The following is a 27,133-nucleotide window of genomic DNA, read 5'->3' on the forward strand; positions in this document are numbered from 1 at the left end:
TATCAATCAAGAAGTAAGTTTCAGCCTGTCCAGATGCAACCAAACATGAACATAGTTCTTGAATAGTTGATAAATTATTCAAGTTTGATGCTTGACGAGCAACGAATAGAAAATGTTGGAGTTGAAATTGAAAATTATTCTTCTCTTGATGACTAAAATCCATAGGATAATATTTTTCACCTAAAGAACAAATAGTATCAATGCTAAAAGCTTTATATCCATCCTTAGGAGATAAATAACAAGAAAGAGTTAACAAATCCATTGCCTGCTCACTGAATTTTCTATTCAACTCTTGTAACTATTTGTCAATGGTAGGGAAAAAGATTTCAACTTTAAAGTAATGTTGAATTGTGACTTGATTCTCTTCAAGATGGGAGCGTCCAAATCTTGTTGTTGCTACACCAGGTATGAAGAGAAGTAATGTTGAGTATATAGTTGAATGTGTAGTATACGAACAAGTAAATATTGAGAATCAAAGACCATGTCCATTGTTGCAACCATTACAAGTCTCGGTTTGGAAATGGATAGTATTTTTATGGACTTTGCAGTAGGGCTACCATGTACTCAAGGTAAATGCAACTCGATTTGGGTAATAGTGGATAGATTAACAAAGTCATATCATTTTATGTTCGTGAAGACCACGTACAAAGCCATTCATCTTGCAAGATTGTTTATTACGGAAATTGTAATGTTTCATAGTATTCCCTCTAGTATCGTATCAGATATAGACCCAAAGTTTACCTCAAGATTCTTGGGAGCATTTCAACATGCTATGAGTTTGAAGTTATGTTTGAGTACGTCTAATCATCCTCATACGAACAACCATACTGAGAGATTGATTCAATTTTAGAAGATATTCTAAAAGCATGTGTGCTTGAAAGTGAAGAATATTGAAAAGATCTTTTACCCTTGATTGAATTCTCTTACAATAATAGTTATCATGTGAGCATTGGTATGGCTACATACTAAGTTATCTATGGAAGGAAGTGTATGATGCCTCTTTGTTGGACAGAAGTCGGTGAGAAAGGAATTTTAGGACCAGAACAAGAATAAATTGGTGATTTGGTTATGATAAAAACCTATTATGAGGCTACTGAGTAGTTGGTGAAAAGCTTGGTCAGGGCATGAAGATTGGATATTTTTCATGTGTAGAAGAATAGAATGTCATTAACATAGAGCACATGCGAGGGAAAGTTTGGAAATGTTTCTGCTTAGAACATCCTCATTAAGACCTAACATAAGAGGTGACAAGGGGTCATCACGCTCCAAGTGAAATTTAAGTAAAGATTAAGAGAATCATTAACGACAACATAAAGTGCATAAGAAGAGATAATGACTACAATCCAAAGATACACTGTTTTAGAAAAGCCAAATTTCTTTAGAACATGAAGGAGAAAATTCCAACTTAGAGTGTCAAACTCTTTGGAAATATCCACTTTCATTGTTATATTACCACCATAAGCCTTCTTGTCAAAAAGGTTAATTACCCCAAAATTTAAACATATACATTATTTTAAGTCCCTTGTAACACCCCAGTGTCATGCCCCAACTTTGTTCGGGCATTTTAAAACTTGCATGCATCTGACTTTACTTTACCTTGCATAAACTGCATAGCATAACTTTCCTTTCATCACACATAATATCTAAAATGTCATCCAGAATAAATTTTCGGATATATAGTTATACTGATTGAATCAATTCTTAAATGTACGTAAACTTAGCGGTGAAAAATTTTAAGATAGGCCTTACAAATGTCAGTTTATTAATCTACGGTTCAAATACTTTAACCTAACGCGCTCTGAAGCTACACAAAATATGCTCGAACACATCGCGCGCTCGAAGGCACAACAGAGTCACCACCGAACTTTATTTATCCCAAAAGAAAGAAGGGAAAATATCGATAAAACCCAAGGGGAAACAGAGAAACGGGTAAGGAAGTCGGTTATGCAAGGGGAAGGTATTAGCACCCCTCATATCCATGGTAATCCCTGGGAACCTTTTTGAATGCTCTTGCTTTAACATGTGACCCTATCTTCATGCATCTACAAAATAGAAAATGGGTTAGAAAGAGGGTGCTCGAGGAGGATTGTGGCCCTCATTTCTACGTATTCTCATTGTGCAATGAGAAAGCCAGAGCCTCGTAGTTCGTGGAACTAGAGAAAGAAAATAAGGAAATAAAAGAAAACGGAGAAAGTGCTCGCCAAGGATTCTCATCCCCGTGCCTACGTATCCTTATAGTGCAATAAGGAAGTCAGATCTCCGTAATTCAGAAGACAAAGACTGAGCAAAGTTGATTATTTGGGGTTGTGTTTAAACTAAAAGGAAAAGAAACTTGTCAAAGCCGGAGACTCACATGACAAGGGTCTTACCAAAGTACTGGGAATAACATGGCAAGGAAAAGAAAGCAGGAACTTGTCAAAGCACTAGGTCTAACATGACAAGGGTATTACCAAAGAAATGGGTATAACATTGTAGGGGGATGGTGTTTAAACCAAGATAAACATAAGGTGGTATTTAAACCAAAGGGAGATAAGGTGGTGCTTAAACCAAAGAGAGAGATGTATAACTATGACGGTGTTAACCCAAATTCTGATGTTTAAACCAAGAGCAAAAGAAAGGCTTACCTAAGAAACTAGGACTAACAAGGAAATGGAAAGAAGACATCATATTTTTAAAGCATTGAGACTCACATGACAAGGATCTTTCTAAAGCAACTGGGTCCAACATGGTGAGGGAGAAAAATAGGAACTTATCAAAGCGTTGGGACTAATATGACAAGGATATTACCAAAGCACTGGGTCTAACATGGTAAGAAAGTGATGTTTAAACCAATAAAAGATAGGGGTTAACCAAAGAGGTATGTCCCTAAATTGTGGTGTCATAACCATATACAGAAACGTAGAAGTCGTGTCAAAACCAAGAAATAGGTGTATAACCATGAAGGTGTCAACCCTAAATTGTGGTGTAATAACCAAGAAAGATGAGGGTTAACCATAGAGGTGTGTCCCAAGGGAAAAGGATAAGGGGTTAACCATAGATGTGTGTCCCTAAAAAGATGATTGCAAAGGTGTTTAAAAACAAAAGGAGAGACAAAAGGAACAACAAGACTAGTTGCAGACTTGTTAGTTTATTTACCGGAATTACACTAAAGTCTATGAGCATAGGCAAATACTCTGAGCAACTGGGTCATTCGTCTCATACTCATAGATATTATAGACAAGTGTAGGAAATATTTTGTCTCATCATTCTCTATTGATTAAGGCTCATGACATGCAAGCCTAGTCAATGTCTAACAAGTTGTTGAAATAGGTTCTCGAAGATGCTTGCGGGGATGAGTCAGATAACTTAGATTTTCTGAGGAAATAAACTATGATCCACTGGAAGTCTTTTACTTAGTGAGATGTTGAAGCTCCAAAGTAACAGAGATAAGCCCCATCAAATGACTAAGGGACTTATGGTCACTTGACAAAGACAAAGGGAATATGATAGATGAAAGGATCTAGTTGTTTAAAGTGGAATTTAGTCAAGCCAAATCAAAGGAGTGAGGTTGATGAGAAAACAATATGCATGATCATACAAAAACTAGCCTAAGGTCTCATTGTTAGGTAGCCCAAGAGAAAACCATGTGGGTGCAAAGTGTATTGTCCTATGTCTCGTTGTTAGGTAGCTCAAAAGTAAGCAATGTATGTGCAAATGTATGCTTAGCCTAAGAAGATGAATGCAACAAGAAAGAGGCATAAAGCATATGAACAAAATCATAAGCTCAAATGTTCAACAATAGTAAAGGAAAGTCAAAGTGTCCACAAAATTCATGGGTTCAAGGTCACTGGAAGCCAAGCAAAGGGTCTAAATACTAAGTCCAAGGTCCAAAGAGGTCATCAATAATCCAGGTCAAGCATATGTTTATGACCAATTCAAAGTCACTTTATCATATTTTGATTCATTAAGATTAACAAGCAGATCAATCAAACAATATAATAAGCAACAGATGAATAAAGCAAGATGACTATGAAGTGAGATGAGGATTAATAAGACATAAAAATAAAGTACATTAAATAAATGACATAAAAGTAAATGAAATAAATTAAATGACTTAAATTAAAGGGCTAGAATTAAATGTCAATAAAGTAAAATGCAAGAAGTAATGTTAAGAGTTAGTAATCAATTAATTGTGTCGGGACAATTTAGCATTATGTTAAGCAATCATAAGTAGGCTTGTGTAGAAGCCATACCTACCTGACTCGGTCAATAACAATGTATGTACCAGATATGTTAGAGAAGTAACACAAAGTTAATCTCCTACATCATGTAACACAATGATCAAAGTAAAAGAAGAGAAGAGATGAAGATAGAAAGAGTGAAGAGTTAAGATAATCACGTAGGGATCAATCTATCCACAAATCAAAGGACTCATAATATAGAACATCGAGGTATAACCTATCATTGATGCAAAGTATTGAAGATGATTCATGATCATCTATCAACATATTTGAATCAAAGAAGGTTCAATCAACCTCAAGTGCATCTATCAATGATTTGAAGTGTGGAAGACATCATCAACCAAGCAATTAACTTAAGTCACAACATCAAGTGAATAATAAAAATTGATTAAAAATGATTAGAAAATAAAATAAAAGGGAAAATGTCAAAGAGGTATCAAAACACCAAATAAAATAAAATAAAATATGAATTAAATGTAAAATGACTTTTAAAAATTATACAAAATTTATATGTGGTATAGAATATTTTTATGAAATTATGAAAAAAAATTGGACTAAAAAAATAATAAAGGAGCTATTTAAAATTAATTTTGGAAGAAAAAGGAAATAAATGAAATAAAAACAGAAAAATGAAATTTAAATGCAACGACTATGAGAGGTGGGGCATTCTGATTGGTCAGGAAGTTTGAATTTCCCTCTGAAGCGTGCGAAGCACTTTGTCTTCAACCTCCGGATTTTTATTTTTGAAAGTTCATGAACTTGAAGTTTTAACCTCAAACACCCAAAGTGCAAGGTTCTACTTCATTCATCGTTCATGTCCCTCTACATCAGAGCAATTGATTTTCTCTGAGTAAAGAGAATTTTCTCAAACAAGTGAAGAAGCCTAGTTCTTCAAAGTTAAACTAAATGACCAAATCAAAAAATAAATCAAAGTTAGATTATGACTTTTGATCAGTGGAACAACACGAAGAGAAAGATAACTTGTTTGAAGTGTAATTTCAGTCGTAACTACCTTGTCCAAATCGAGGTGGAAGGTTGAAGATGGTGAAAATGGTCAGAGAAATTCAAGAAACCTCAAGGCTTGGTTCTAGTTGGAGAAGGTTTAGAGGAAGTCGGTGAAGCTTTCTAAGCAAAGAAACTCGAAGGTCAAGGCTTGAATCGATAGGACCGTTAGCTGGTTTTTTGGTGCTTTCGAGTTTCAGTGAGGTAGGGATTTCTTGGCTATTGAAGCTTAGTAATTGAGGAAAAATGTTGCTCTATTTATAGGGAAGAGAGTGAGGTCAAGGTTCATGTGAAATTGGATTCCAAACGTGTGAATCAAATCAAAAAATTTCAGATCCAAACTATGTGAAAAATTGGCCACAAACCCATGGTTTTTGCACTCTTCAAGATGTTTTGTGTTATCGTGAAATGTGTCAGGTCATTAGTAACAAGTTTGTGCGTGTCATAAGTGGTCCCAAGTGAATTTGGTATGATTTCACATTATAGGTCATGGTGCAAAACAAAATTCACATCACCATGTTCATGCTTAGGCCAATTCTAATCCACTCGTGTGTTTTTCCAATTTTCCTAGAGCCAAATGATTCTTTCATGGATTAGAACACAATACAAAAATAATCAACTTGAAAGGAGTTTTGAGGAGAAATTTAAAAAGGTGCGAAGTTGGGGTCGTGACCTGAAGTTTAGGATGGGCAATTGGTCAAGTAGCTTGAGGCATGTTTGGTCATTTTGAGGTCCTAAGTTGATGAAATCATAACTTTTGATTCCCTAGTGCTTTGAGGCAAACTTGGGCCAAATAATATTTGACATAAGCATAACAAGATGCAAAAAGAATGGGGTCAAGAGGATACTTGAGCTGAAAATGGCAAGGGAGGAAAGTGGTGGTCATGACAAGGTTTTTGCTCGTTTTGGAAACTTGGCCCTTTGCACAAATGAGGTCCTTAATGATTGAATTAATGTTTTACCTTGAAATAAAGTTTTAGAGGATCTTAAAAGATACATTTGGATCAAAGAAGCTTGGAAATTGGATAAAAATTGAAGAAGTTGTGGAGTTTGGACCAGAGGTATGGCATACTTGCAAGTTATGTCAACCACACTTGTACTCCTATGTGAAAACTTGATGTTTTCTTGCATTTAAAGCCACAATGATGATAGAATAAACATCCCTTGATTAAAAATTTATTAGGGCTTAAGTAATCTTGAGAATAACATGAAGGTTGAGTGATGTGGTATGGAAATAAACACACGAACAACCTTTGAATCAACATGAAGCAAACTTGCATTTCCCTTGAGAAAAAGACCTTTTTCTTGCCTTGATTTGGAGCATGATTAGCTACATGAGCAAAGTAACAAACAAGTGCAATCTCTTATTGAATTTAGGGTTAGCTGACAAGCTAAATCAAGATAAAACCCTAATGTTAAGATACAAACCAAAATGTGGCCATGCTTGTGATCTAATGACCAAACGCAATGGTCATGCATGATATGATTTGATGTATGCAAATGATCTATGCAAAATGAGGGTAAATTTTGGTGTATGACAACTTCCCCTATTTAATCATTTTAGATCTGAAGGTGCGAATTGCGTTTATCTTTTCGGGTGTTCAGGTGGAAGAGGAGTAAATACATAAATAACTGAAAATTTGTCCGTTGAAAAGGAGTTGTCTTGTAAAATGTAACAGATAAACTTGCTGCTTTGGTATGCTAGTGTAAGACCCTAATTTTGACTCTAAGATCCCTCATGGCATCATATCATTTACTCAATGCATTGCCTCAAGGATCATAGCATGTGTGGCTCCCTTACCCTAGGGTGGGACTTGTGTGAGTTGGTTTGAGACCACCAAGCATGCTTGAATTGTGTATTATTGCCTTTCTCATTTTGTTTACTAACTAAAAGCACAAAAATATGTCACTAACTCTTTTGTTTTTGAAGCTCAAGCATTCATGTGATCCAAGGCTCCTAGGAGGCCCCTATGCTCAATAAAGTGGCCAGATGAAGTTGGAAGCAAGCATAACAATGGTTCCCAAAGCTCTCAATCATCATATATGCCTCCCAAGTATCTCAATTTGTCAATTTGATCAAGATAAATCAAAGGGCTTGAGGATTGTTCCCCAAGGAAACCCTAATTCAACAGTGCCTTGACTATGCCTTGCTCATGAAGCAATCTCAACCTATGATCAAATTCAATCAAGGGAAGTTCTTTCATTAATAATTTTATTCATATATGAGCCTATATGAGTGTTCTCAATCGTCTATTTATCAAGATTTGAAGTTTGGACTTGAGAAGTTGATCAGTCAATTCATCTAACTATTTTGAAATCCACTGAGACCTAAATTTTAATGTGTTTGTCAAATGAAGATGACCCAAAGAGAAAATATGTTCTTAAGAACCATATGAACAAGTTTCATGTTCATTAAAAATCCATTTGAAACTGGGAAGGTCATCATTCATTTCAAAACATTATAGGTCATTTTGACTAAAACCCTAATTTTAGGTCAACTTCCAAAGGACCTGACTCCTTCATCTTTTATGATTTTTAGGTGAGACCAAGTGCATTGGAAATTTTAAGATGTCTACTTCAATAGTTATGTTTGAAAAAATTTCATAATCCTAAAATAAGTACATGTGATAATACAAAACATTATAGGTCACTTTGGACCAAGGCCATTGAATCTTAAAAAAGTCCAACTTCAGTTGCTCATAACTTTCTCATTAAAAATCCAAATTATGCAAAATTTAAGTCCAAATTGATTGTCTTACAATTATATACAACGTTTATGTTGGATATGTTTCCATTAGAGGCTTTCATCATTGAAACATAACGACTTGAAGTTGGTCCATTTTGGCAAATTTCTCAAATACATGTTTTGTACATTGGACTTCATGGCCAGTTTTCACAATTTTCCAAACTCCAAATGAATTTTTGTTCAACATAACTTTTGTTCCTCATGTCAAGACCTTTCCAACCATTACCCACATACTTATGTTTCAATTTTCCAGTTGGCATTTTCGAAGAGGTGAAGTTTTGTGATCATTTATGGAAACCAAGTGAAATTTCCATACATAAGCTAATGCATTGCAATATGCACGTCCAAACCATCTCATAATCATTTCAGCTTGCATTTGAAATTGGTTTTAGGCCTCACATGCGCCTGTACAGGCCCATGCATGGAGGACCCAACTTCACATGCACACGAGTTTGATCACACCTTGCATCAGTTGTGGCTATAAATAGAATGCCTTGCCTTGCCCATATCTCAACCTGAAGGCCCTTGAAACTCTGCTAAACTGATTCCCCACCCTTTCACCAAAGGAATTCTGAAATTTCAATTCTCTTTTCAAGCTTAAATTTCAACTTTCCTGGTTGATCTTTAGCTTGTAATTCCTTAGCCTTGCTTCATTGTTACTTCAAGATCAAGGTGCAATCAAGAGTTGGATTGGATTTTGCTCACAAAAGCTGCTCTACAAAGGTTTATTCTCCATTTTTTTTCTTTCAAATCTCTTTGAATATTGTGCATTGCTTGGTTTGGTTGGCATTTCTGAAGTCCTCATGTGAGAGGCAATTGATTTGTGGTTTTAATTTTGAGAATTGGTTAACTTCATATTGAGTACCTTGTTTTTCAACCTCAGATTTCTTCTTCCATAAGAGTCTTGAGCAAAAAATAAGGGCACAAGGGTGATGTACATCACCCCAGCTTTCGAATGGTATATGGATCGCGTGCTATGGTTGAGGTTTGAAAACCTGCAACTGGTGGCCGGATTATGGGTTCTCACCGGAGAAGACGGTGGTTTCCACCACCATCCCCACGCGTCGAAACCCTGGCCATTGGATGATGAGTCTCAGATCTAATCTTGGTTGTTGAATGTTATGACTTCATTTAATCATTTGTGTTACGCGTTTGACTCGTCAATACCATACGCGCGCGCTTCTTGTTCCTTGGATCAACCACGTGAATTAATGAGCACTGATCTAAGTGCTGTGGATTTTTCTAATATCTGAGTTTCCATTTTATTTTCTTTTATTCCATTTTATTTTAAAAATTCATAACTTCTTTATTTGGCATCACAAAAATATGGGACTAATTGCAAAATTTTTCTCTTAAATTCTAGTTTCTAAAAATGATTTTTAATTATTTTTGTGATTCCATTTAATCTTTTTTGTGAATTATTTCTTTTCTGTTTGTTTTTAATTCATTTAAAATGCTTTTTGATATTCAAAAAATGCCAAAATATTTTCTTAACATCTTTGGATGATGATGAATCTATGAAAAATATTCTCATCAATTTCTTAATTGATTTGAGATTTATTTGAGATTTTAGTCCAATTATGTTATTTTTCTTCATTTTTAATTGTTTAAAATTAGTTTCTGTTTTCAAAAAATGTTGAGAAAATTTGTCAAAACTTGTTTGACCATGTTAGACTTATGATGATCCAATTGGACTTATCCAAGTTGATTTGAATTGGATTTGAAGTTTGACCTTCATTTGTCCATTTTATTTTATGCATTATTTTAATTCCAAAAAATACCAAAAATATGTTTGACCTTTCTTGACCTTTAAGCGTCATTTCACTTCTGTTTACCATTGATTGATGTTGATTCCATTCATGTTTGATCAATGTGTTTTGGTTATATCTTTTGAATTTCAATTTTGTACATTCAATTTCCATCTTCATCTTTTTCTTTTTCTTTTGACCAATGAGTTAATGATTTGTGGTTATCCTTGACATATGAGAGGCTTAACCTTCTTTGATCCAAATCAAATTCATCTTGATCAAAGATCAAGTGAATTGCTTTGTGTCCAAGATAGGTTGCTTCTTGGTCAAGCAAAGAACCTGAAATCCATACAAGGTCATTCCTCTTTTCTTTTGGCATGGCAAGTTGTAGGAGATTGGCTTACTAGTCATGATCTCTAACTTGTGTTTAGTTGCCTATAGTTTTATTGACCGACCTCAGATAGGTGTGACTACTACATTTGTCCACTTACGATTGCTTAACATAATGCTAAATTGCCTTATGGCACACCAACACTAACTACTAATTACTAACTTTTAATTCAAGCATTTAATTCTTGCAATTTACTTTAATGCAATTTAAATTCATGCTCATTATTTCATATTATCTTTTTCCTTTGCTCATTTGAGCTCATGTTTATGTTTATGCAATTTTCCTTTTGCTCACTTGAGCACATTATTGTATATATACTATTACCTTGTGTTTGTTTTGTTTTTGTTTGTGTGAACCCAATGCAAATGGAGAAAGGACTTAGATTTAGGACCTTACCTATGCTTAATGGAATTTCAAGAGCAACTAGGCCTCATGCATTTAGAATGCTAAAATTGTTGAAGATCAACTAGGCCTCATGCCTTTAGAATGCTTAATCTTAAAAGATGAATTGAAAGGACCCCTATTCTAAACTCACTCTTGTCCATTCTTTTATTGCATTGTGGAACTTTTTGATTTGTGTGTTCTTGTGTGATTGGGATCCTAAACTTGAGATAATTAGAAGGACCATTGTCATGGACATCCAAGATAAGAGAGACAAAGTCAATTGGAAGATTCCTAGGAGCTTGATTGAATATTTGCTTGATTGCTTGAGTTAATTGCTTATTAATTGCTAAGTCCAAAGGAAAAGGAGGAACTTGGATCATCTTTATGATCTCAAGAAGGGAACTCCAAGGGTTTTATTTCTCTTCCCTCATCTTTGCATGTTTAGGACCTAGCCCTTCTCTTCTTCCCTCCACTCTAACCCAGGCCAAACTCATTTTGTGCAAATGTTGACATTGTTTTTCAAACTAGAAACATAGGCCATATGCCTTTGATTTTTTTTCAAACTCTTTTCATAATACTTATTTTGAATTGAATCTTAAGTTAACTTTGACTTCTTTTTGTGAATACTTCTAATTGGTAAATCCAACTCACTTCAAATTCTTTTGTGGTTCCAATGGCCACCCTTGCCAAAGCTTTTCATAAACATTAGCTATTAGGTTTGAGTTATCATAGAGGTTGATGTAAACCTCACCTGTATCCTTAGTGATTGGACTATAAGTCTTCCATACTTATTATAGGGTGGATCCCTCACTAGTATGTTGAAGCTCTCCTCACATGGTGGATTTGTGGTTTAGGTTGAGTTTTCTCCCTTTGATAACAAAAGACCTTAAGGCTTTTGACCAATCAATTCACCAACTTATTTTGAGATTTTTACCCATAACTACGAGGTTTTGATCCTACCTTTGTGATGGTACGTAGGCAATGGGTTCATCCATTCAAACAACAAAATTATAAATAATTTGTATATTCTTTCCTCATCTCCCCAATCATGTTTGCACAAATATTTTCACAAATACCAACCTACCATACAACATTTGCAAAAAGGGCTCCTTTAGAGTACTAAGGATGTTTTGGATGCTTAAAACCTTCCCATTGCATAACCAACCCCCTTACCCAGATCTCTGACATTTTTATTAGTTTTTGATTTGATAAAACTTCTCGATTTTTGTTCGCTTTCTAACCTTTCCTTTGGATAAATAGAAGTGCGGTGGCGACTCGAATTTTATGATTTACTTTTGATTTAGTCAATAAATGTAAAGGTAACGAATACCCCGCTACAGCTAGTTATTGACTAAAATATTTTTCTGGGTGAGATAGATTATCTGCAATGAGAAATGCTTGATATGCATGGCGTATGTAATGCAGATTGTCTGCTCATGACGCACATGCAATTTTTTTGGGGATTGAGATAAGGATTTGCTGGTGAGAGATAGACTTCGACTCGTCAGTATTCATACCAGAGAACTTGCAATGAAGAGTTTCCATGTTACCACCGCTGTTGGGGAAAATTCTGCTGGCTTAGGACTACCATTTAGCTCCGCTAAGGAAGAATGATGCATGATCTGACCGGGCTATTGCTGAGATACATTCGTACAACAACTACTTACTGTAGACTACCGATAATCCACTAGGGAGTTTTCAACAATCAAAGCAATGCATAGAGTTTTACTTTTGATTTAGCTTTTTTTTACTCTCAAAGTTTTATGACATTATGCAATCAAGAGTGTCAGTTATTTTGCAAACAAAATGTTGGAAAAGAAAAAAGATGAGAAATTACTGAATAACGACTGGATTTTATTGATTGAAGATGATTTTGTACATGTAGGGTGTGTACAAGGATGCAAAGATACTTAAAGAGTAAATTGAAAAAATTGAAAAACAAATTAAATGACAATGGGAAATTTGTTTGATTTTCCACTAGTTACGACAACAGTTGTCATTCGCTCTAGCACTGGGCTCCAATATTTTACTTCTGTTGATGGTGATAGGGTTGATCTGATATCGTCTGGAGTCAAGCAGAGGGTTAGCATATGCTCAAAATATAATGCCAAGATATAGTAAAATGTCTTTATCCCTAACTTTTGCGTGGAATGTTTAAGTCTTTTGTCCACCGGGATGCCATTTTTACCTAAGTCGCCCTTTTGGGTTTTCAACTTAGCGGGCTTGTATATTTTTTTGAATCCCTAAATTTTTCATGGATTTTTTTTTGGGGTCCATTGGGATATCCATTTTTTCTTAGATTGGTTCTAAGAAGATGCCAATCTAGCGGGCTTTGTATTCAGTTTTTTCTCTTCTGGGGCATAATATTTTTTTACTATATCTGAGTTCACCGACATCAGCAAGTCATCCCCATCCATTGTGGTGAGAATGAGAGCCCCTCCTGAGAATTCCTTTTTAATAAAAAATGGTCCTTCATAGTTGGGAGTCCACTTGCCCCGAGGATCGGAGTGTATTAGAGAAAGTCTTTTAAGCACAAGCTCACCGGTTTGGAATAAGTAAGGAAGAACCTTATTATCAAAAGCTCTCTTGAGGCGTCATTGGTACAATTGACCATGGAAAGTGACCGTCAAGCGCTTCTCTTCAATGAGATTCAACTGATCATATCTGGGCTAATCATACCAATCATGTAAATCATACCTTATTATCAAAAGCTTTTGGTTTGATAATAATAATCATGTCAATGCCCCGCATAGAGAAAGGCCAAGGAGAAGTCAATACATTCAATGCAGTTGGAGGAAAACAGATCTTGTCACCGAAGATATGGAACTTGTGACACCTCTTGATGAAGTTGTATCGACCTCAATTGTTGTCCAATAATAACCATCCTGAAGGATCTTCTTAGCCATAGCAGGCCCTTTAGCATGTACACCTTCATAACCCTCATGTATGGATTTATCATCATGCTTGCTTCAGGTCTATCCACGCATTTGAGCAACCGGGAATCATAATTCCTCTTATACAAAACATCCCCATTCAAGAAAAACTTATCATAAAAGCGTCTTAAAGCCTTCTTATTTGTGATGGATGCTTTCTTGGGATACTCTCGTCTTTCCATATATCTCTTAATGTCGTAGAACCAAGGCTTATCGTCAAATTCAACCTCCATTGCTAGACAGTGTGTTGGTTCATCCGAGTGGTCAATATGGATGACAGGTGATTCATTTTTCTACTTGGCTTTAAACATGGATGAAAGAGTAGCTATAGCATTGGCTAACTGATTCTCTTCCCTTGGGATATAATGAAAATTAATTTCATCAAAATAGGGAATCAATTTTTTGATGTGTTCTTTGTATGTAATCAATTTCTTTTCCTGAGTTTCCTAATCTTCTCAAACATGACTGATTACTAAAGCAGAGTCTCCAAACACTTTAAGAATCTTGATTTTTAAATCGATGACTGCTTCAATACCATAGATACACGCTTTATATTTTGCCATGTTTTTGGTGCAGTCAAAGCATAATCTGATGGTGAATGGAATATGAAAACTAGTCGAAGATGTGATAACTGCTCCTATTCCATGTCCTTTTTCATTAGAGGCACCGTCAAACAAGAGCGTCCATCGCGCTCCTGGTTTGGGTCCTTTGTCAGAACCTGGATTATTGCAGTCTAAGATGAAAATGATGTCTTCATCGGGAAAGTCAAACTTTATTGGTTGGTAACCTTTCACAGGTTGATGGGAAAGGTAGTCATACAAGACGTTATCCTTGATAGCTTTTTGAGTCACATATTGGATGTCATACTCAGTTAACAGCATTTGCCACCAGATAGTTCTTCCACTGACAGTGGGCTTCTAAAAAATGTACTTTATTGGATTCATTTTGGATATCAACAAAGTTGTATGGAAAATCATATATTGTCTTAGGCGTCAAGCTACCCAAGCTAAAGCACAACAAGTCTTCTCCAACAATGAGTATCTGGTCTCACATTCAGTGACCTTCTTTCTCAAGTAATAGATTGCGTGCTCTTTTCGGCCTGTGTCGTCATGTTGACCCAATATACAACCCATTGATTCATGTAGCACAGTGAGATACATGATTAAGGGCCTGCCTCAACAAGTGGTTTCAATCGGCGGTTCTTACAAATACTTTTTTATCTTGTCAAATGCCTCTTGACAATCATTATTCCACACTACCGCTTAATTCTTTCTTAACAATTTGAATATCGGTTCACAGGTAGCCTTCAAATAAGAGATGAATCATAAAATGTAATTAAGTCGTCCAAGGAAGCCTCAAACTTCTTTTTATATTTTGGGAGCTGGCATGTCTTAAATGGCTCTGACTTTATTGGGATCGACCTTAATACCCTTGTCACTCATGATGAACCCCAACAACTTTCCAGAACGAACCCTAAAGGTTCACTTAGCAGGATTCATCCTTAGCTTGAATTTCTGGAGTCTTCCAAATAGCTTTCTCATATGGTCCAAGTGGTCGTCTTCAGTCTTGGACTTAGCAATCGTATTGTCTACATACACTTAAATCTACTTGTAGATCATGTCGTGAAAGAGAGTCATAATAGTGTGATGATATGTTTCCCCTGCATTCTTCAAACCAAATGGCATGACTTTGTAGTAGTAGGTTCCCCAGGGTGAAATGAAAGTTTTCTTCTCCATATCATTTGGATCCATCTTGATTTGGTTATACCATGAAAAACCGGCTACGAAAGAAAAGACCGAGTGTTAAGCAGTGTTGTCTACTAGAACATCAATATGCGACAAAGGAAAGTCATCCTTTAGACTCGCTTTGTTAAGATCACGATAGTGCACACACATTCAAACCTTCCCATCCCTCTTCGGAACTGGAACAATGATAGCAACCTACTGAGGATATTCAACAATAGATAGGAAACCAGCATCAAACTACTTCTTAATCTCTTCTTTGATCTTTAGTGCCATGTCGGGTATGGTTCTGAGAAGCTTTTGGTTAATCGGAGGACATTCGGGCTTGAGCGGTAAGTGATGTTCAACAATATTGGTATCCAACCCAGACATATCTTGATAAGACCTGACGAAGATATCAACATAATCACAAAGTATCTTAACTAACTCATTGTCTACATGCTCGACAAGGGATGCCCCAATCTTGACCTCTCTTCTGACATCATCGGAACCTAAACTGATTACTTCCATCTGCTATTTGTGCAGCTGAATCTCCTTTTCTTCATGCTCAAAGAGTCTTGCAAGCTCTAACGGTACTTCACAATTTTCCTCACTGTCGTCTTCGGCTTGGTTAATTGGAAACCCAGATTTACAGCAAGCCTCAGCAATGTTGATCTCAGTGGAATTATTTTCTTTGCATGTTATGAGCTTATTTTTAGTATGAGTTTTGTAAAAAAGATGTGAATAAAAGAAAAAGAAACTTTTTCCATTTATTTTTTAGTGAAAAAGTAAAATAATAAAAAGAAAATGGATCATGATTTTGAATGTAAAAACTTCCTTTCATTGATTGAATAATGTTTTCAAAACAGAGGAGGCCTTATAAGCTATCAACATGCCTTGGGCGAGGGAATGAGACAAGACAAAAAAATGCATTGCATTTTTTCCGAGAAAACCACATGGATTACAATAGATGTTTAGTTGTCGAGATTGAATCCTATAGGACACTTGCGGATAAAGCCAAGGACTGTATTCTGGATGAAGCTTGCATCATCTACTATTGATATGGAAGGATGAAATTGGTAGAATTCTCTACTAAATCTGATTGGGTTGAACTTCTTACCTTCCCTCGCAGCTGGATGACAGGAAGTAGAACGATAACCGAGACCAAAACAGTCATGCTTCTCAGATACCTTCACAATTTGACCCCCAACCTAGGAGAAGGCCACTCTCAAGAGTTCGCTTAGCATCATTGGCTTATGATGGCGCCATGGCTGCTGACTGGCTCTAATTGACAGAGGCGGGGCTGATTTATTCAAAATCTAAACCTTAGAAAGGCACTTCCACTATTCCCTCCTCAGTTTCAACATATTAGAAGGAAGATAACTCTCTGATTATGAAATCCTCCTCGCCACAGACGATGACAAGTTTATCTTCAAACATGAATTTCAACTTCTGATGTAGATTAAAACTTACGGTGTCGAATGCATGAATCCATGGCCTCCCTAATAGGAAGCTATAAGCAGGGTGGATATCCATGACTTGGAAAGTGATGATAAATTGGTGGGAACCCATATAAATTGGAAAATCTACTTCCTCAATAACCTTCCTCCTAGACCCATCAAAATCTCACACAACCAAAGCACTTTCCTTCATCTTCGGTCCCTTAAACTACAATTTACTTGATGTGCTCTTAGGAAACACATTGAGTGAATAACATGTATCAACTAGGATCCTATAGACTAAAGTGTCTGCACAAGTCACAAAAATGTGCAGAGCTTTATTATGATTATGTCCTTCAGTTGTTAACTCTGTTGTAAGACGCCAATTTGGACCCTAAGATCCCTCATGCTATTCTCAACATATGCACTAGCATTGGGATCACACCTTGGCATCCTCCTTACCCCTTATTCATTGGGTTTGCATTGGGAAATATCACCAAGAACCATTTGATTGTATCATACTTTATTTTTCTTTATTTACTAACCAAAATACCAAAATATGTCATTGTATAACTTAACTCTTTTGTAGGTAGTGCACATGGTCATCTATGCTCTATCAAGCTCACATCTAGGGTTTAAGACCCTCATTGCAAGGAGCTTAATCAATAACTGGTTTACTATGGCTCTAAGTATCATATATTAATCCCCATGATCTTCACATGTTATTTTGATCAAGAAATCATCAAGAGTTTGGAATTGGTTTGCCTTGGAAACCCTAATTCATCGGGGTATCTTATGTAACCTGTTCAACAAGTTTCTTCAACAATTGGTTAAATATTTAAAGGGATACTTCAAATTACATCATCTTATACATATATGATCCTCCATGGTTCCGAAAAGTCAAGAGAATATCAAGCTAGCAAGTTGGTTCATGGTGGTTGACCAAGGGAATTCAACTAGTCAAAACTAGGGTTCCTTAGACCCTATCTCCTACAATGTTTGTCATATGAAAATGATCCCAAGAGAAAAGTTACTCTAAATGACATTACAAACAACTTTCATGTTTAGTTCATGATCTAGTTTTGCTTAGAAAGTCATTTTTTATGGTGAAAGATTATAGGTCATTTTTCCTAAACCCTAATTTGGAGGTCAACTTCCAAATACCATAACATGCTCAATCTTATGAGATGAAAGCTATTCAAGTTGCATGATCAAATTCAATATGTCTACTTCAACTTTTAGGTTTGGATGAAGTACAAATTTAACTTTTAAATGCATGTGATATGAGGAAACATTATGGGTCATTTTGGGCCAATACCATTGAACAAGTGATTTTCCTCAACTTCTAAAATGCATAACTCCTTCATGTTAAATCCAAATGAGGTCAAATTTATGACCTATTTTAAGGACTTTGAGAGAGATACAACTTTGATGAAGGAACGTTTCTCATTTGAAGCCCATAGAAAAAGTTACTCAAGGTGGAAGAAGTGAACATATGGCTTGGTACTTAGATTTTTTTTTGATATGTTTGATTTTCCAAACTTCCACCTCAACATTCATCATGATCCATGATTCAAATGAAAAAGTGTTCAACATGAAAGTTGTTCCTCTTGATCTAACCTTTCCAAAAAGTCCAAATTCATCTCATTTGGACAAAGTATGAATGACTTGCTCATCGATTAAAGTTGAAGGACCATTTGGAAGATTTGAAGTTCCACTTTCCATACACGAATGCATGGCCTTTCCACATGACTTTATCATTGCTTACACTCATTTTTTGACCTAAATACATCATTACATGGGCCTATCACACGCCCATGCATCCATGCAAAGGATATTTCTATTTTTGGAATTTTGAAAGAAGTGTGCAATTATCAATCACTTGGCCTATAAATAGAGCCCATCTTGCTCATAATTATGGACCCTGGTGCGCAAGCTTTGAATCAGCAACCCTAAACCCTCATATTCAAAGGATAAGCTTGGTGATTTTCATTAAAAATCGAGTTTAAATCTCTCAACTATTTTGAGATTGAAACTCCAAGAGTCCATCATTTTTCTTGATCCATTTCCACTCCATCAAGCATATGAAGCAAGGCCAAGCACAATTGAGAGCCAGATCGTGTTCATCTGAACCTGCAGTTAAGGTGAATTTCTGAATTTTTCGTCTCTTCGACTCTCACTCAATTCTCTATTATTCTTGTTGATTTTTGGTTGTCTGAAGTCCTACCAATGTAGGCAACAAGATTGAGTTGCTTAGAGGTCAAATCAAAGCAACTCAGAACATGATCCTCAAAATTCAACTCCGTGTATCTTTCTATATACTTGGAGTTAGGTAAAATTGAGGCCAGATTCGAGCTCTTGAGCATTTTTACTTTAAACTCATGTCCTCCTTTTTTATTTTGGTGATGGTTGAAGGTGGACCAGTCCGGTGAGGTCCACCGGAGAAGAAGATTGGAGCTCTGGCTCCGACGATGTGTTGGCATGTCTTTGAACCACATGATCCATTCATTTTGTTTTAATCTTACACATTGGTTTTTATTACCATCCCTGCAGCGCTGTTGACTAATGACCATGTGGAACGCGCGCTTGGATCCACTTGATCTGCCACCTCAATTAATGAGGGAGATCAAGTGATCCATGTTTTTTTGTAATTTCTGATTTTCATTTTAATTGACTTATTTTCATTAATTCATATTAATTTTAATAATGATCCAAAAATTATGGGACTTTCACCAAAAATTCTCAAATATTTTCACTTTCATTTTCTGAATTAAAATCATTTTTTGGATCAATATTAATATTTTTCATGATTTAATTGCTTTTGTGCATATTTTCAATTGTTTAAAAATACTTTTATATTTCTAAAAATTATGAAATTTTTTCTCCAAGGTCCTTTAACCTTGTTTGACCTATGATAAATTAATGCATTTTTAATTGATTTTTATTCGTTTAATTGTGAGTAAATTATTTTGAGCTATTTTTGTTGACTTGTTGAGTTTGACTTTTGTTTTTGGGCCTTGGTCAAGGTTGATTTGACTTTGTTGGATTAAAATCATTGGATTTAGGGGATTGATGAAATGTACATTTCATCTCCGAAAATGAATGAATGATTTTAATTTGATAAAACTCCTCCCATGACCAATTTGAGTTTATTTCATTGACCTATGATATCTCTATATCCTAAGGCTAATTGGTTCATAAACCAATATAAGTATGGATGAGATTATGTCCACCCTTTTGCCATTTTCTTTTAAGTGTGGTATGTTTTAGGAGTATGGTTCATAATACCATATCTCTAACATGCATTAACACTAAAATTTCTGTTGCCCGACCTCAAATAGTTGTGACTTCTACATAAGTCCAATTATGATTGCTTAACATAGCGTTAAATTTTGACCCAAAAGCATAGCATTCTAGTAAGTGAGATTGTAAGTCTCCCCCTTTCATGGTATTGTGTGGAAACTTGGCATTTTTTCCTTCTTTTCAAAGATGTCTTGGTTCAAGGATCCATGCTGTGAATAGAGGGTTGAGTGTTCTCCAAAATATGACTTAAACAATTGAAAAGCAAAGGCAAATACTAACTTCTAATCAACTAACATTTGACTAACTTTAATTTTAAGTCATTTACTTTATGCACTTTAAATTCAAGTCTTTATCATTTGCCATTATTCATACCATTTAACTTGTTTAATTTAATGCCATTTTCACTTTGCTCACTTGAGCCATATCTTGTGATTATATTGAGATTGTATATGCTTGCTTGTGTATTTTTGTTTGTGATTTTTGGTCTTTTGATCTTGACGTACATAATAACAACAAAAACCCTAAAAATGATTTGTGTGGACTGTTGGATTTGATCTGAGACATTGGACTTAGAATTAGGAAACATTCCCTACGGAAAAAGGACTTGACCAATGCCAACATTTCTGAAACTAAGTGCTTGTGAAGTGAACTTTCATCTGATAAGTGTTGAGATCCCTTTGAGTTCATCTGCTACATGGTCTTAATAAAGATGTTACTTTGAACCTGTGTCTAATGCCTTATTCTGAGCTATTCAAGGATTATTTCATCTGATACATGGGGAAAACTATGAAGAAGACTATGAAGTTTCTTGCTTGGATGTTGCTATCTTTATTTGATGCCTTGCTCTTAATCTTGCTATGTGTATTGTTATTGCTTGATTCTAAAAGTCCAGGGAAAAATTGGGTTTCTATATGACATTCTTGTCTATTGGATTGCATCCCATTGGTCAGATCTTTTCAACTCTTAACTTTTAAATTTTTGCTTAGGATTAGTCTCTTCATCTCCTCCCACTTCTTTAATTTCAAATCTCTCCCTTCTTTTAAAAAAACTTATTTTCTTGTGATTTCTAAACTTAGACTCTTTATTGCAAATTAGAAACTTTGGCCTTATGCCATTGCATTTTCAAACTCCTTTTCTTAATCAATTTTGTAAATGAATATAATCATATTGACTTAAAATTTCAAAAGACAAAAAGAACTAACACTCATTCAAACTCTTTTAGGCATTTTGTGCCTTTGTTAAACATAAAATTTTGTTAAAAGAAACTCATTCACTTTGAAATTGTTACCACGAACTACGAAGTTTTGATCCCTCATTTTTATGTTGGTACGTAGGCTCAAGTCCGAAGGTCTTGTCAAACACAAAAATATAATTAGTGAATTCTTTTCTCATCCCCATACTCTATTTATTGCAAACATCATTTTATACCAAAACACATGTAACCACAAAAAAGGGCTCCCTAGGAGTACCTAGGACATTTTGGGTGCTAACACCTTCCCTCTGTGTAACCAACCCCCTTACCTGTAATCTCTAGAATTTTATTAGTTTTGATTTGAAAACTTCTTATCTTTGGGTTTTGTTCATACTTTTCCATTTTCCTTTGGAAACAATAAAAACACAGTGGCGACTCTGGTTTAATTGACGTAAATTTATCCATAGCTTAATGGTGATAAATTTTATTGCTACATCTGCATCATTAAACCCCAAGTACCTGCTTGCTGTGATATTGGCCACCAGATCATCAAACTGATCTACCATAATATCCTGCATCACATAGGCTGTGTTGAGAACTTTCAAAAAAGCCTTTCGATGAGCTTCTGAACTAAGCAATAATGACAAGATTGAGATCTTTGATGGAGTTTGACCCAACTGGTCGAAAATCTTGAAATCACTTATTTTAATAAGCTTCAAGAATTCCTACCCCTCTTCAGCAGTAATTATCTTTTCAGCCTGCTCTTTGTCATAAATCACTTCCTTCCCCCTAGAAGTTATGTCTTCTGTTGAATTACTAGAAGTACCTTTTGACATAGAAGAATCAGGTTCCCCAATTGGAATACTGGGAACACAAATAGGTGCCCCTACCTAAGGAGGAGGAGTAGGAACTGTCACTGGCGTTGGAACAACTCTAGGAGTTTATTTCAGTGCAAACACGTGACCACTTTGCCATCCCCCTTGGACCTGATATATTCACGATCTCTACATTAGAAAACTGAATTTCTTCACGACCAACTGAAAGAGTTACATCATTCTTCCAAGGAACAACCTTAGAATCCTGATAAGGAAAGGTGAGGGAACATGAAAGACAATGGGTTGTGCTTTGTTCATCGGAGCGTCTATCTGTTTCTTGCGATAAACAATATCAATTGGCTCGATAACGGAAACTTCCCCCAAGGTTCTATCCCTTGAAATCTTCAAGACGCCTTGTTTCATCAACTCTTGGACACAATCCTTGAGTTTTTCACATCTGTCTGATTCAGTCTTACACACCTCACAATCATCATGCACATTTGCCATCACGCCATGCTTCTGCATACATATTGAGATGCTTTACCATGGAGTCTTCACTCTAACTACCAAACTGACCACCTTTATATTGTCTTCTTCCATAATTGCATTTTCTATCTAGTTATCATGATTTAGAAATGGATTAGCCTTCACATTCGACTTTTCTTTGGTGAAGGACAAAATATTCTAATCAATAAGCTCCTGTACTTTGTTTCTGAACACATAACAATCCTCAAATGTATGCCAAATATAACCTGCATGGAAGGCACATGATACATTGGGGTTGTGGGCTAGAATAAACGGAAATGCTTCTAGTGGAATCCACTTAGGAAAAATTGCTCCCACATGCACAAGTTAAGGGAACAACTTGGAGAATGGTATTGGAATTGTAGTATACTAAGGGCGCCTCTTATTCTGATTCTGATTCTGGGTTTGATTCTTCCCCTGATTCCCATGATGATTCTGATTCGGACCTCTGTTGTTTGTGTTTTGCCTTTAAGGAGATTGTCCTTGAGGCTTTTGTTGTTGTTGTTTTTGTTATTGAGCTTAAGGAGGTTGTTGATACTATGGTTGATATTGAAACGGTTATTGTAACAGGGTTGCAGTCACATATGGATAAGAGAGATATGGCATAGGAGTAATAGGAGCTTGATATTACGAAACACTTGTTGTGACAACATTAGTTTCTCCTTACTTCTTCTTGGTATACCCACTAGGATGTCTTTTACCTGTAGATTATTGGTTACCACCACGGGTAATCTTTCCTGTTTTAAGACCACTTTCAATCCTCTCTCCCATTATGACTATATCAACAATGTTGGAAGATGAACTCCCAACCATCTTTTCATAGTATAAACTCTGGAGTGTCCCCATGAATATGTCTACTAACTCGGTATATGTCAAGGAAGCTCTAACCCTCGAAGCCATCTCGTGCCACCTCTGAGCATACTTATTAAAAGTTTTATTAGACCGTTGAAGCTAATTCTAAAGTTATAATCTGGTAGGATCCATGTCCATATTGTACTTGTACTAATTCAAAAACATATCGGAAAAATCCTTCCAGGTCCCTATCTTCCCTGACTCCAGACTCATATACCAATCCAAAGATGCACAGATAGGCTGTCTTGGAAGAAATGGATTAACAACTCATCATTATCAAAGTAGGAAGCCATCTTCATGCAATACATGGTAATGTGACTCCGAAGAAAACTTAAGCCTTTGTATTTGGATAGATCAGGTACTTTGAACTTTTGAGGGAGCACAACATTGGGTACTAAGCATAATTCTCTTGGATTTAAACCGAGAGTAAAGAATCCTTCAATGGCACGAATTTTGTCCTCTAGAAGTTGATATTCAGCAGACCTAGGTTGATTAATCCCAAGTATCCTTTGAGTAGTAACCCTAGGAGGAGGCTGAACAACATTCTGAGCATGCATTGGTTACGGCATAAATTGTGGAAACATCTGGTACATCAAAGCAGGGTTAAAAATCTGGGCAGTTGGAGTGCCCTCTTAAGAAATTTGTTCCCCAAGCTAAACATTTGGAGCAAGAGGTGCCCTAGAATGAGCATACTGGAGTATACCATTATTCGGAACTGGTTGAACCATAGCAACAGAAGAATAAGGATTTGGACGAACTGGTGGAGCAGGAATATGGAAATTGAGATGAGGGACCCTATACTCAGGCTCTTGGTCTTCAACACTGTCAACATCCATAGTGGATGGATGGATCTCTTCGGTTTCAACCCCTTGAGCCGAGTAAGGATTAGGTGTCCCTCATGGAAAGGAAATATAATTCACATTGGAAGCAGCAACAACAAAGGACTGATATGACATGAACAAATTTCCAATAGCAAACTGAGGGTTGTTATTATGAGGCATTCCCTATGAGTAGGCAACAACAAACCTACTAGGACCAGCTTGAGACAGAGGTTAACTAACAGTAGACGGTTGAATAATAGGGTCAATAGGATCCATCACAACAAGAGTTATGTCAGAAGTAGTAGTCACTGTAGTAGCGTCAGTTGGGTTGACAACATCAACATTGTACCTTTGAGATTTAAGATGTTCCAGAATGGTACTCATCTGTTCGGGAGTTGAGCTAAAGCCTCCCTGGTTGGAACACTCTCTTTTTTAAAATGAGACATGATTCTCTATTTGTTAGCTTTGGTGAAGTACTGGTGAGTTGTCGTCTTTCTGATGAGGATGAAGACGGATGTAAGCATTTTGTTCTCAGATAAAATAATGCATATGAATGAATGTTGTGTTATGCAAAAATATTTTTATTATTATAAATTTTCCATGGAAACCTCGAGTCTTTATTTGTTGCAAGTAATCATAGAGCATAGAAAATAAAGGCACAAGATAAAATTGATCATGAAAAGAACCCTTTTATATTTATAATAATGAAACAAATAGCAAAGTTTTTACATCTTTGCACCAAGGGCTACAAGTTTGCTTAGAAGATAACAATGAAAAACACCCCTAAAGATAACTAAGCATCCACAGTATCTCGGTTAACCACCATTATGCATCCTCAAAGGTACAACTCGAATCAGTCTACTCAAAAGGTCTTGCAGTAATGAGTCCTTCTGATCCAAGAGCACTTGCAAATGATGAATGTATCTTTCCCAATGCGTAGCTTCTTGCTAAAGTTGATCAATATCTTCTCTACTTTGATCCGCTTGATGCCTCAACCCTCGAATCTCCTCAAACCACCTGTCGAGTTCTTTCTGGTGCTGAGATAAAGAAGTCTCCAACTGCTTAGTACAAATTCTTTTTTCCTTCCACTCTTTTTTGCAACTCTCTAACTGTTCTAAAAGCTTCTTAAAATGGTATTGGCAACTGACTTCCCTCTTGTATGCTTGATACTAGGCATCAACGAGTTACTTCTTCTTGAAGAACAAGTTGTCAATAGTCCCTTTTAAAGCATCACCCACTTTGCTTCTCTTGAATTGATCCTATTGGGATTCATCCACTGCTTGGGATGTGATTTCTCTCTTCTTGTTAAGGTTAAGCTCCAAGTCTTCTTTCTCACTTTTAAGCTTACCAAGATTAGATCGGAGATCAACGTTCTCTTTCTCTAAGATTTTGATAGTATCTTTGAGTTTTCCAACCTCATAGGTAGGAACAACTTCAAGAACAGGTTGTTGGATGTTCATAGATGGCTCAAACAGAAATGGGAACATAATTCATTTAACCTTGTCCTTAACTCACTGCATATAAGCTTCCTTGGTGATGCAGTTCTTCCTTCCTAACTCAGACCTTCCTTGAAGACGGACCTCCCTTCAAGCTCTAACGATCTTCTTTAGCAACTCCGGATTGTCAACTCCTTCATACAAAATAAACTCCTCTACATGCTCGGAATCTGGCTTGCATAGCAACGGGTAACCCAACTAACATAGTGCCAACCTCGGATTGTAGTTAATTCCACCCTTTGTACCTATGAGGGGTACATTAGGGAAATTACCATAATTAAGGATAACTTTGACATCATCATAAGATCTAGAGTACCCCATAATATCTTCAGCAGTTAGAGATATGATTATCTGAGACCACTTGAGATTGTCCTTGTTGAAGGTTGAGAAAAACAATAAAGGGGGTTTGAATTGTTTTTGGAAATAAAAAAAACTTTTTCAGAAATCAGACACACACAGAATAAAAAGGAAATGACATAGAATTTTATACTGGTTCACTTGAAATTCAAAGCTACTCCCGTCCATACGGCCAAGGTGATTTTGCCTTCAAAAAGGACTTAATCCACTAATCTTGAAAGATTACACAACCAAACGTCTAAGAGAATAATCTCTCAGCCCTCTCAAGTATTCAGACTGCGTAGAGTCACTTGAGGAAGTAGTTCAAGCAAGAGTATAAATTGTAATATAAAGTGCTTCTAACAAAAAGTAAATATTACAGAATTATAAGAACAATAGCTTTTCACGTAAGAGCAGCAACTCGTGAAAAATGAGAGAGGATAAATAAGATTTCTTATGTGTCTCAGGTGTGTTCTCTTGTGAAGTATTACGTCCTTTATATAGTCATTGTAAAGGACCGTTGGAGTGATGACAGAATCTTAGTCATTGAAGAATGATTAATGTCATTACTCTCCTTGTTTCTTTCTAAAACAGTTTTGCACGCCTCATTATTCCCTTCTTGAAATACTTTCTTTCCACATTAAGATTCTTTTCGGTTACGCGTTCTGGACTGGTGAGTCTACGTCAAAGTCTTGATATATCAGAGTTTGTATTTAGAGGATGATTATGTATAGCTGTCGCATCGCGCGAAAAACCGGCGGGAAAAGAAAGAACAACAGAGCCGCCACCGTGCGTTATTTATCCCAAAAGAGGGAAAGGAAACGCTCAGAGTAAACCTAGGAAAGAACATGGTCTCGCGACCAAAGAGAATGGGTTCGGGAGTCGGTTATGCGAAGGGAAGGTATTAGCACCCCTACGCATCCGTAGTACTCTACGGGATCCACGCACAAAAGGAAGGATAAATTGGTTGCTAAACACTGCTCAAATATTCACACACACTGGCTGAAAGAAACGAAAGAGACTGACTGAAACTGGACTCGGCAGGATGTCGCATCCTGGGCCTACTTAGTCTATCAGGCATAGACATCAGAGTCGAAGTAGTTCGGACTGGGGAAACGACACATGCTCGCTAGGATATCGCATCCTATGCATACGTATCTTCTCGGACGAGAGAAGAATCAGAGCATTCGTAGCTCGGCTGACACGCAC

The sequence above is a fragment of the Lathyrus oleraceus genome, chromosome 6 (genome assembly GCF_024323335.1).
Source record: "Lathyrus oleraceus cultivar Zhongwan6 chromosome 6, CAAS_Psat_ZW6_1.0, whole genome shotgun sequence".
In the NCBI taxonomy this organism is placed as follows: domain Eukaryota; kingdom Viridiplantae; phylum Streptophyta; class Magnoliopsida; order Fabales; family Fabaceae; genus Lathyrus; species Lathyrus oleraceus.